The following is an 11,641-nucleotide window of genomic DNA, read 5'->3' as shown; positions in this document are numbered from 1 at the left end:
AGTCAGAAAAGCTAAAGCACAGAATGAACTCAGGCTTGCTAGAGAGGTTAAAAGCAACAAAAAAGGCTTTTATGGGTATGTTCGTAGCAAAAGGAAGAACAAAGAAACAGTGGGGTCACTCAGAGGAGAAGATGGGGAAATGCAAACAGGGGACACAGAAAGGGCTGAACTCCTCAATGCCTTCTTTGCCTCAGTCTTCTCCGATAAAGAAAACAATGCCCGACCTGAAGAATTTGGAGCAAATGATTCAGCAAAGGAAACACAGCCCAGAATAACTAAGGAGATAGTACAAGAATACTTGGCTAGTTTAGATGTATTCAAGTCTCCAGGGCCAGATGAACTGCATCCAAGAGTATTAAAAGAACTGGCAGATGTGATCTCAGAACCACTGGCAGTCATCTTTGAGAATTCCTGGAGAACAGGCGAAGTCCCGGCAGACTGGAGGAGGGCAAATGTTGTCCCTATTTTCAAAAAGGGGGAAAGAGAGGACCCAAATAATTACCGCCCAGTCAGTCTGACATCAATACCAGGGAAGATTCTGGAGCAGATCATCAAGCAAACAGTCTGTGAGCACCTAGAAAGGAATGCTGTGATCACCAATAGTCAGCATGGATTTCTGAAAAATAAGTCATGTCAGACTAACCTGATCTCGTTTTTTGACAGAATTACAAGCCTGGTAGATGAAGGGAACGCAGTGGATGTAGCCTACCTTGATTTCAGCAAGGCATTTGACAAGGTGCCCCATGATATTCTTGTAAAGAAGCTGGTAAAATGCAGTCTTGACTATGCTACCACTCAGTGGATTTGTAACTGGCTGACTGACCGAACCCAAAGGGTGCTCATCAATAGTTCCTCTTGATCCTGGAGAAGAGTGACTAGTGGGGTGCCACAGGGTTCTGTCTTGGGCCCGGTCTTATTCAACATCTTTATCAACGACTTGGATGATGGACTCAAGGGCATCCTGATCAAATTTGCAGATGACACCAAACTGGGAGGGGTGGCTAACACCCCAGAGGACAGGATCACACTTCAAAACGACCTTGACAGATTAGAGAACTGGGCCAAAACAAACAAGATGAATTTTAACAGGGAGAAATGTAAAGTATTGCACTTGGGCAAAAAAAATGAGAGGCACAAATACAAGATGGGTGACACCTGGCTTGAGAGCAGTACATGTGAAAAGGATCTAGGAGTCTTGGTTGACCACAAACTTGACATGAGCCAACAGTGTGACGCGGCAGCTAAAAAAGCCAATGCAATTCTGGGCTGCATCAATAGGAGTATAGCATCTAGATCAAGGGAAGTAATAGTGCCACTGTATTCTGCTCTGGTCAGACCTCACCTGGAGTACTGTGTCCAGTTCTGGGCACCACAGTTCAAGAAGGACACTGACAAACTGGAACGTGTCCAGAGGAGGGCAACCAAAATGGTCAAAGGCCTGGAAACGATGCCTTATGAGGAACGGCTAAGGGAGCTGGGCATGTTTAGCCTGGAGAAGAGGAGGTTAAGGGGTGATATGATAGCCATGTTCAAATATATAAAAGGATGTCACATAGAGGAGGGAGAAAGGTTGTTTTCTGCTGCTCCAGAGAAGCGGACACGGAGCAATGGATCCAAACTACAAGAAAGAAGATTCCACCTAAACATTAGGAAGAACTTCCTGACAGTAAGAGCTGTTTGACAGTGGAATTTGCTGCCAAGGAGTGTGGTGGAGTCTCCTACTTTGGAGGTCTTTAAGCAGAGGCTTGACAACCATATGTCAGGAGTGCTCTGATGGTGTTTCCTGCTTGGCAGGGGGTTGGACTCGATGGCCCTTGTGGTCTCTTCCAACTCTATGATTCTATGATTCTATGATTCTAGGTCAAGAGCCACCAAGGGTCTTATCCTTGAAGTGAGAAGGTGAGTGAGAAACCTTTTCAGCTTGTTCATGCTGATGTGTGTGGTCCTTTTAAACTCAGCAGGGGTAATTCCCAGTATGTGCTAACTATAATTGATGATGCCACAAGGTTTAGTTGGGTTTATCCCATGAAGCACAAGGCAGAGGTTTTCCTCTAAGTTTAAAGACTGGGTGGCATATGTTGAGAGGCAATTCCCACACAAAGTTTAAAAGTTTCAATCTGACCGTGGAGGCGAATTTCTGTCAGGTGCATTCCAATCATGGTTACAAAGGAATGGAATTGGGCACAGAAAGACAAACCCTCATAGTCCAGAGAAGAATGGAGAGGCAGAGAGAAAGAAAAGGTCTCTGCAAGAAATGATGGACTCAATGCTAGAGGATTCTGGCTTGTCCAAACGCTATTGATGGGAGGCGATCTTGACAGCCAATTATGTTCAGAACTGCTTGGTCCACAGCACGATTGGAACAACACCCTATTTTATGCTGTTCAGAAAAAAGCCCAAAGCTGATCATTTGCGCACATTCAGTGTGAAGGCATGGGTTCATGTGCCACGATCACAGTGCAGAAAGGGTGACCCCAAAGCACAGCAGCTTATGTTTGTTGGTTACCAGGATTTGGGCAAAGGGTGGAGCTTTGTGGTTGGAAATAGTGGGCTACATGCTAATTCAGAGGTTTGGTTCCAGGCATCAAAGGGTGGTTCCTCACATTTGAGTGTTAAAAGGGAACCAGGCAATGTAAACACTGAAGAGAAAGGTGACAGGGCTGTAAAATCTGCATCTCCTGAGGCTAGTGAACAGAATGCCAGTCATTTTTCACCAACATCAAAGGATGAGTCTTACTCTCCTCTAAGGGGGCGAAAATCTGAGGGGGATGATAGTGAAGATGAGGCCAGTTTTACTCCAAGAAGATCAGAGAGGAAGAACATAGGAATTCCGCCAGATCGTTTTACGCCTGGTACAGCTCACGTGTTCCATGTAGCTATAGAGCCTCAAAGCTACAAACCAGTAATGGATTTACCTAAGGAGCAAATTTTTGCTCTGGAAGGGTGCCATGGAAGAGGAGATGAACTCTCTCCGTGAGCATGGAGTGTTTACATCTACGTCACCGCCAAAGAGTGCCATGGTGGTGGGATGTAGATGGATTTAAAAAATAAAGCCTCTGGCTACTGGTGGTTATAAATATAAGGTGCATTTAGTGGCACAAAGTTTTTCCCAGAGACCAGGACTGGATTTTGATGAAGTGTTTGCACCCACAGCTAGAAGTGAGAGCATGCGTTTGTTGCTTGCAATTGCAGCAAAGCGCAATCTTAAAGTTAATCATTTTGACATCCAGATGGCTTATCTGAATGCCAGTCCTTATGAAGAACTTTATTTATCAGAGCCACCAGGTTTTGAAACAGGATAAGGAAAAGTGTACAGATTACACAAAGCCCTATATGGTTTGCGTCAATCAGCACACAAGTGGAACACATGCTTAGATGAGACTCTTGTTTCTCTAGGTTTCGAACGCAGTGTTGCTGATAACTGTTGGTACATGTGTGGCACTGGTAACAAGCAAGAATTTTATTTGGTATTTGTGGATGATTTGCTATATGTGGCCAAAGAGGCTAGGCAAATCAAGGAGTTTTCCACGCAATTGCCCAAAAAGTTCAAAGTAAAAGATCTGGGCTACGTACAAAACTATTTGGGTGTGGAAGTGTCCCAGGCCAGTGATGGTAGTTTTCTGCTCAGTCAGAAAAACAAAATTAAGCAACTGCTGGCAACGTTTTAACATGCAAGATTGTAATGGGGCAAGTACACCCATGGAAGTAGGTTTTGTTAAAGGAATGCAATCAGATAAAAGCTCTGAGTTTGAGCATCCAGATCTCTACCAATCAGCCATTGGGAGCCTAATGTACATATCACAGTGGAGTAGACCCGATATCTGCTATGCAGTGAGGATTTTAAGCAGACAGGTATCCAAACCCACTGTGAGTAAAAAGGATACTGAGGTACTTAAAGCAAACTGCTCTGAAATTGAGCTCAGCAGGAGAAGAAATGCTTGAGTGCTACTCAGATAGCGACTGGGAAAATCTGCCAGACAGAAAGTCTGTAACTGGGCTGGTGATCATGTTCGGTGGATCACTGATTGGATGGAAATCCAGGAAACAAAGCATAGTTAGTGTGTCTTCCACGGAAGCGGAATACGCTGCTTTGAGCGAGCTCTGCAATGAGCTAATATTTTTTAAGCAGTTACTGTTGGATTTTGGCACTGAATGAGATTTTCCAGGAAAAGATTTTGTGGACAACCAAGCCTGTATAACACTAAGTAAAACTGAGCAGTTCAAGGGGAAATCAAAACACGTGGAAGTAAAATACTAGAATGTCAGAACTAATGTACACAGGACTGTCATTGCATGTGAATATGTTGAAAGTGCCAAGAATGTCAGATATAATGACTAAGCCATTGTCATTTGTGAAAAACAAAATGCTGTGTGAATGCATGGGTTTGCAAAACAAAGTTGGTGAAAATACTTTGTATGTGCTCAGAAACTAATTGCACTATGCAAGCTGTGAGGGGGTGCTGGAATTCATGGTTTGCTTGCAGCTTTGCAAGTTAGCAATTAGTGTCTCCACAGCCTGGGAAGACAGAGCATGAAAGGAATCTGCCTAGAGATAAGAAGACCCAGCAACAGCTCAGTGATTGGCTGAGGTCCCTCATATAGGCAGCATGACCTATGACACTAGTGTTGAGGAGTAAGTGGTTTGGTTAGTGCTGAGGCGTTGCTGAGAGTGAAGAAGTCATGTTGTAAATAGTAACTTGTAGATAGCTTGTATGTTTACTGCTGTATATGATAAACTACAAGAATATGAAGAAGAATATGAAGAAGATCTGTGGAAGGGACATGGAAGAGACTTAAGGGCCTCGGACATAAGGTTACCAGGTTAATGAACTAGATGGATGGGGTAGAAAGGACTGACAAAACCCGAGACCAGGAGGAAGAGACGTTGGATGAAGATTGGAAGAAAGTTTAAAAAAATTCTATTTAGGAATGTTTTCTAAAATTAATGAGTATTAGAAAAATGTTGGAACGAAATTATTTGGCTTTAGCAGAAATGTTAAAAAGAACTATGTAAGAATATGCTATGGTTATGAGAAATTGGTATAAATAAGATTTAAGTTTTAGGGTTTTTTATGGTAAGATAAGGTTAAAATAGATTAAGGCTATTTAATGACAGAATATTATGAAAAATGGAAAGGATTTGCTGTGACAATCAACAACTAGAATACAAAAAAGGGAGGTGTGAGGAGGTAGATGAAATAAGGTAATGACAGTTAAGGATTTGGGAATATTGGATCTGTTTTTAAATCTTTGTGGTTTATTTTTCAAATCAAATCAAAACTTTTATTGCATTAGCATACAGCCATAGCAAAATAGGACAGTACAAAAATGCTAGAGACAAGCAACCAAGCAAAATTCAAGGCGATATTGCTGGCGTAATGACATTTAACTTACCCTAAGACCATAATGCAAAGATTTAGTTGCCAGCGCCAGAAATGTAATGTGCGGATATATATAAAGAATTAAAACAGGTCCAGGCCTAGGACACACTACCCTGTCAGAGTAGCCCTGAGTTTCAGAGCCTGCACTATGAAGATTGCCACCCCACGTGAAATTTGGGGATTTGCGTCCACAAGAAGCGATTTCAAACAGTCTTCCTTAGACGTAATAGTGGACGGGATCAAGAGGAGGAGCTTAGATCTTATTGGCTCATAAATAGGGCAGTAGAAAAAGAAATGTATAAAGTCCTCTACTTCATTCATTGTGCATGAACATAGACGCTGAGTAATAGGGGTCTTAGAGTAAATCCCCTGAAGGAAGGCCGTGGGTATAGAATGGAAACGGGCCATAGTAAACGCTCTTCTCAAATTGGGCTCCGTTAGTTCTATCAAGTAGTTGGCAAGTGATCTTACCACTTTCACTTTAGGGAGCCACATGGAGAGACGGGCTGTGATGGACTGTGCCCGGTCCATGGCCTCGTCCCTTGTAAGAATCCAGGCCCGGATTTTATGTTGGTGCCAAGATGACAGCGTGTCTAGATCTGGGAGGGAGTAGCGTGCAGTAATAGTCTCCATGGCCTTGGACCATTTGTTGCTAAGAGAACAAGTTAAAAAGGCTTGCCTGGCTAGTAGGGAACCTGGGGCATTGATTAATTTACAATAAAAACTAATAATTCTAATGTGGGCTCTCGCAACAATGGAGGGGAGGCCCAGTTCTGTTCTTAACTGTGCAGCAACCGAGCCCTTGGGGAGACCCAGCATCTTTCGTGCAAAAGAGTTTTGCAGAATCTCCAGCCGTTGTAGTGTTTTTAAATTCCACCCCCAGATTTCAACCCCATACAGTAACATCGGGAGGACTTTACTGATAAATGCTTTTCTGATTGGTGGAACCAACTGGCCGCCTTTTGCATAGAAGAATTTCTCCAAGGCTTTGATGGTTCTACGGGCAGCCAGGATGGTCGTATTTAGGTGAGCTGACCAGCTAAGCCCATGCTGAAAAGTGATTCCCAAATACTTGAATGCTGAACAATATTCAATTCAAGTTTTCGTACCAAAAGTAAGAATTTTGGTTTTGGCGAAATTGATTTTGAGGGAGTTGGTATCACAATATGTCATGAGCCCTCTGAGCATGTTGTTTAAGCCCTGCTTGGTTAATGACAATATCACCATGTCGTCCGCATAGAGTAATATGGGGATCTTAAGCTGTTGTAAAGAGGGGGCAGATTGATTTAGGGCCTTCATAGTTGTAACGATGTCGTTGATATAGAAATTGAATAGAAAAGGGGCCAAGAGGCAGCCCTGTTTGACCCCTTTATTCAGAGGGAAAGAATCAGAAAGAGCTCCCAGAGGGCCGAATTTTACTCTGGCCGATATGTCATTATGAATTTCCATAAGAAGGAGGAGGAGTCTCTTATCTATGTTGGTGTAACTAAGCTTCTGCCATAGCCTATCTCTGGGAATGGAGTCAAAAGCGGAGGTCAGGTCCACAAAAGTCGCGTGTAGCTTGCAGTTGAACCTGTTTAGGTATTCATCAATCAGGGTAGATAGAACGAGACATTGGCTGGATGTGCTGTGACCTTTACGGAAGCCAGCCTGTTCCGGGTGGAATAGCTTTGTTTCTTCTGCCCACTCGAATAATTTCTCTAGCAAGAATCTAGAGTAAACCTTGTATGGTATGTCCAGCAGGCTGATAGGTCGATAGTTACGCGGAACTTGTGGATCCCCCTTTTTATGTATTGGGATGACTATGCTCTGTTTCCAGTTAGGTGGAATCTTAAGGGTGGCATTAATAGTGGTAAAGAGAGATGCTAAAATAGGGGCCCACCACGTCTGGTTCGATAAGAATACCTCAGGAGGAATCATATCCTCCCCCGGGGATTTATCCCCTGATAGCATGCTAATTAGTTGTATACATCTCTCTGGGGAGACTGGCTCCCAGGTGGGCAAGGCAGATGCTGGGAGAGTGGGGACTACGTTTACGTCGGAATCTGGGGCGGAATACAACTGAGCAAAGTGAGAGTGCCAACTGGCTGCTGAGATGTTATTAACGATGAATGAGGGGGGGGGGTCTTAAACCTGCATTAATTAAATTCCAGAATTTTTTGTCGTCACGGGTTTTAATGGCCACTGACAGTGCCGTCCAGCGATCTTTCACAAAGAGCAATTTCTTATGTTGGAGCAGCTTCTTGTAGTATGAACGGAATTGAGCTAACTCCCTGGTTTTGCTCTGGGTGCTGTCTGATTTCATATCAGACTGAAGAAATCTAAGCCTACTTCTGCACTGTTTGCATTCTTGGTCGAACCAAGTTTGATTCTTCCAGGTTAGAATCGCACGGGAAGGTTTTGTAAGTGAAGGGAGCAAGTAGGCCAGAATTTGCTGGAAACTTGAGAAATGATTCACATTCATTGTTAACAGCTGAGCTTTCAGGGCTAGGATCTCTGGGGAATTTAGAAGGACTTTTATTTCTTGCTCCAAATAGATATCCCACTTCTTACGTCCGGGGGCTAAGATCAGTGAATCCTGGAGGTGGGGTGAGCTGGGAAGCCCCAGCAGTGAGTGGTGGAAGGAGATGGCGATTGGAAGGTGGTCGCTTTCGGTTCTGTTGAACACATTGAAACAATATACCTTATCATTAAATGCCGAGGAGGACCAGATGTAATCTATAACGCTTGCCCCTCTAGATCCTAGAAAAGTAAAGTATCCCCCGGACCAGTCTTTGGGTGTGCCATGCAAGCTATGCAGCCCGCAGTTTATGGTAAGCTCCAGCAGTATGATGCCAGCCCTATTAATGATTTTGTCATGTGAATTCCACGTAGGAAACCACTCCTCTTCTATGAATAATTGCGACTTATCGGTAAATGAGCTTATATCTGCTCCGATTCTGGCATTAAAGTCCCCCATTATAAGAATCTCTGACTTTGGAAATTCAGCCACAGATTTATCAAGGATAAATCTTAAATCCTCCCAAAACTGATTTGAATGAGAAGAGGGATAGACAGATGGATTGTACAAGTTTACACATATGAAGTCCCCAGCCGAGCTATTAGTGATGTGAAGAGTTTGAATGCAATTACTCTCTAACCAAAAGAGAGGAGAGGTATTAAGATGTAGCTCCTGCGAAACAAATGTTACCAGGCCTCCCCTAGGGCGCCCATACAAATGTGTTTTGGTCGCAGGAATCACAAAGGCGTCATAGCCCAGTAGGGATGGGGGGGATGAAGAGTCTAAGCACCAGGTCTCTTGTATGCCCATGATCTGGAATTTCGCTAAAAAATCTTTCATTATTTTTGCTTTCTGATTTTGATGTGCTATGTGTTTTGTTTTTGCTTTTTGCTTTTGACTTTTATCGATTTGTATTGTTTAATTGTTATTTGTTTTTTTTTCTTGTTCTTCCCCCTCTTTTTTTCTTTGTTTTTTTTTGTAATTTTAAAATTCTCAATAAACATCATAAAAAAAGTTCAGATGGCTTTCAAAAGTTTTAACAACAGTTCCCCTCCATGGCTGACCCTCCACGTCCTTCTTCTTCTGCTAGTATGAATGCTACACTTTGCTTTTCATGCTCATTTCATGATCCCTATTTGTGAATAGCAAGATAGGATGCAATTAAGCCATTAGCAGCTAAACAAACAAACATGCTAATTACGTTCTTTACAAGGCTTATTTTTTTTAATAGAGAAGCTGGAATTTACCCTTCATTAATCTGACTTAATTGCAATACCATACGCTAAAAAGTCAACATAAATTAGGGGCTGTGAACGATTCCCCCAATATTAAAGATGAGCTGGTGAATTCCTCTCCTCTGAAAATCCCTCCACCCCCGGATAACAAATGGCAGCTTCTTAATAAGGAAGTGTAATAGCAAACAACTGTGCCAAAATGAAAAGGGGACTGTTTTGCTACCGTCAATTGCATTTATGATGTAATTACCTCAGTGTAATAAAGAGGTGCTGGAGGAGACTCTTGAGAGTCCCATGGACTGCAAGAAGATCAAACGTATCCATTCTTAAGGAAATCAGCCCTGAGTGCTCACTGGAAGGACAGATCGTGAAGCTGAGGCTCCAAGACTTTGGCCACCTCATGAGAAGAGAAGACTCCCTGGAAAAGACCCTGATGTTGGGAAAGATGGAGGGCACAAGGAGAAGGGGACGACAGAGGACGAGATGGTTGGACACTGTTCTCGAAGCTACAAACATGAGTCTGACCAAACTGCAGGAGGCAGTGGAAGACAGGAGTGCCTGGCGTGCTCTGGTCCATGGGGTCACGAAGAGTCGGACACGACTAAACGACTAAACAACAACAACAACAAATAAAGATGTAAGCATCTTAAAAACCTACAAATCAATTCAGTTAGCAGCAGGATATGAAGGATGCCCAACTTTTGTCACTGCATCAGTTGGATCCATGATACTCCAGAATCCAATAAAGCCCAAAATTATCAATGCTCTGTGGAGTGCCAGAAATGCCTTCAGGGTATGGATGGGGAGTTTCCAGTGCTACACTCTTCAAGAAAAGCATATCCAGGACCAGATGTTAACTGCTCTGCTGCCACTCAACGTTACATCCCCGGTGAGGCCTCATGGAACATTTGTTCCATGATTTTGTTCTGGGTGTATGTAAGGGAACTAAAGGGCTTTGGTTAGAGTAGATTGTACATCATAGTTGTGTCATGTGGTAGAGCACAGGCTCCACATGCAGAAGTTCCCAGGTTCAATCCTTGGTATCTCTAGGAAGGGCTGGGAGAGAGTCCCTGCCTGAAATCTTGGAGAGTCACAGCTAGTCAGTGTCAGCAAGACTGAGCTAGCTGGAACGAAGACAGCTTTCTAAGTTCCAGATACTCTTTAGTGGAGACAGTAGTTGGAAATGACTCAAACGCCAAGATTTTTTTTTTTTTTTTTTGCATTTTAAAATTTTATTGGTTTCCAACCAATTATACATTTTATCCATGTTACAACGTTCTTGTCCATTTTTGACTTCCTTCAACGTTACTGACAATCATTCGTAGTTATCCTTTCTTACACATTCCATTCTTACATATTGCCATTTTTCCTCCCTTCTTTCATTATTTCTAATAGACAATACTTATTGAATCTTTACAGTGCCTCTTTAAAACCCATTAGCGTTGTATTTACATCACAGTTATTTTCCAGATAACCCACAAATTTCCCCCAGTCTTGAATAAACTTTTGGTCTTTAGTATATCTAATTTTCCCTGTTAACCTGTCAAGTTCTACATATTCTGTCAATTTTTCTCTCCACTCTTCCACGGTTGGGATTTCCTCCTGCTTCCATCTCTGAGCTAACACAATTCTAGCAGCCGTTACCGCATACTGGAAAAGCTTGCGATCTTTTCTTTCAATATCCTTTCTTACAATACCCAATAGGAAGATTTCTGGTTTTTTAGCGAAGGTGTATCTCAGCATCTTTTTCATTTCGTTGTAAATCTCCTCCCAAAAACTTTTATTTTTTTTACATTCCCACCATTGATGGTAGAATGTCCCTTCTTTCTGTCTACACTTCCAACATTTATTGTCTACCTTATACATCTTTGCCAGCTTCACTGGTGTCATATACCACCTGTAAAGCATCTTCATCATGTTTTCTTTCAATAGGGTACACGCCGTAAATTTTATATTCACCTTCCATAACCTATCCCAGTCTTCCAATTGGATACTGTATCCAAAGTTCCTCGCCCACTGAACCATCACTGATTTCACTTCTTCGTCCTTCGTATTCCATTCCAGCAGTATTTTATACATTTTTGACAGATTTTTATGTTCATTGTTTATTATCTCTTTTTGGTATCTAGATTCTTTTTCCTCATAACCCCTTTCCTTCACCTCTTTTTTAAACATTTCATTAATCTGAAAATAGTGCAGCCAATCGTATGTAAAAACTTTGACTTGGTCATATGATTTTATTTTCCACTTTCCTCCTTCGTTGGTCACCATTTCTTCGTATTTTCCCCACTTTCCTCTCATATTGATTTTCTTTACCCCCATTATCTCTAACGGGGATAGCCAGTGGGGGGTTTTTGGTTCTAGTATGTTTTTATATCTATCCCAGACCTCTATTAACGCGCCTCTGAAAACATGGTCACCAAACCCCTTGTGGACCCTCTTTTTGTCGCACCATAGGTACGCGTGCCACCCAAATCTGTTATTATATCCTTCCAAATCTAGAAGTTCTTTGTTTTCCAGCTTTA

The sequence above is a fragment of the Podarcis bocagei genome (assembly GCF_964188305.1).
Source record: "Podarcis bocagei genome assembly, chromosome: W".
NCBI classification, from domain to species: domain Eukaryota; kingdom Metazoa; phylum Chordata; class Lepidosauria; order Squamata; family Lacertidae; genus Podarcis; species Podarcis bocagei.
This window is presented reverse-complemented; position numbering follows the sequence as displayed.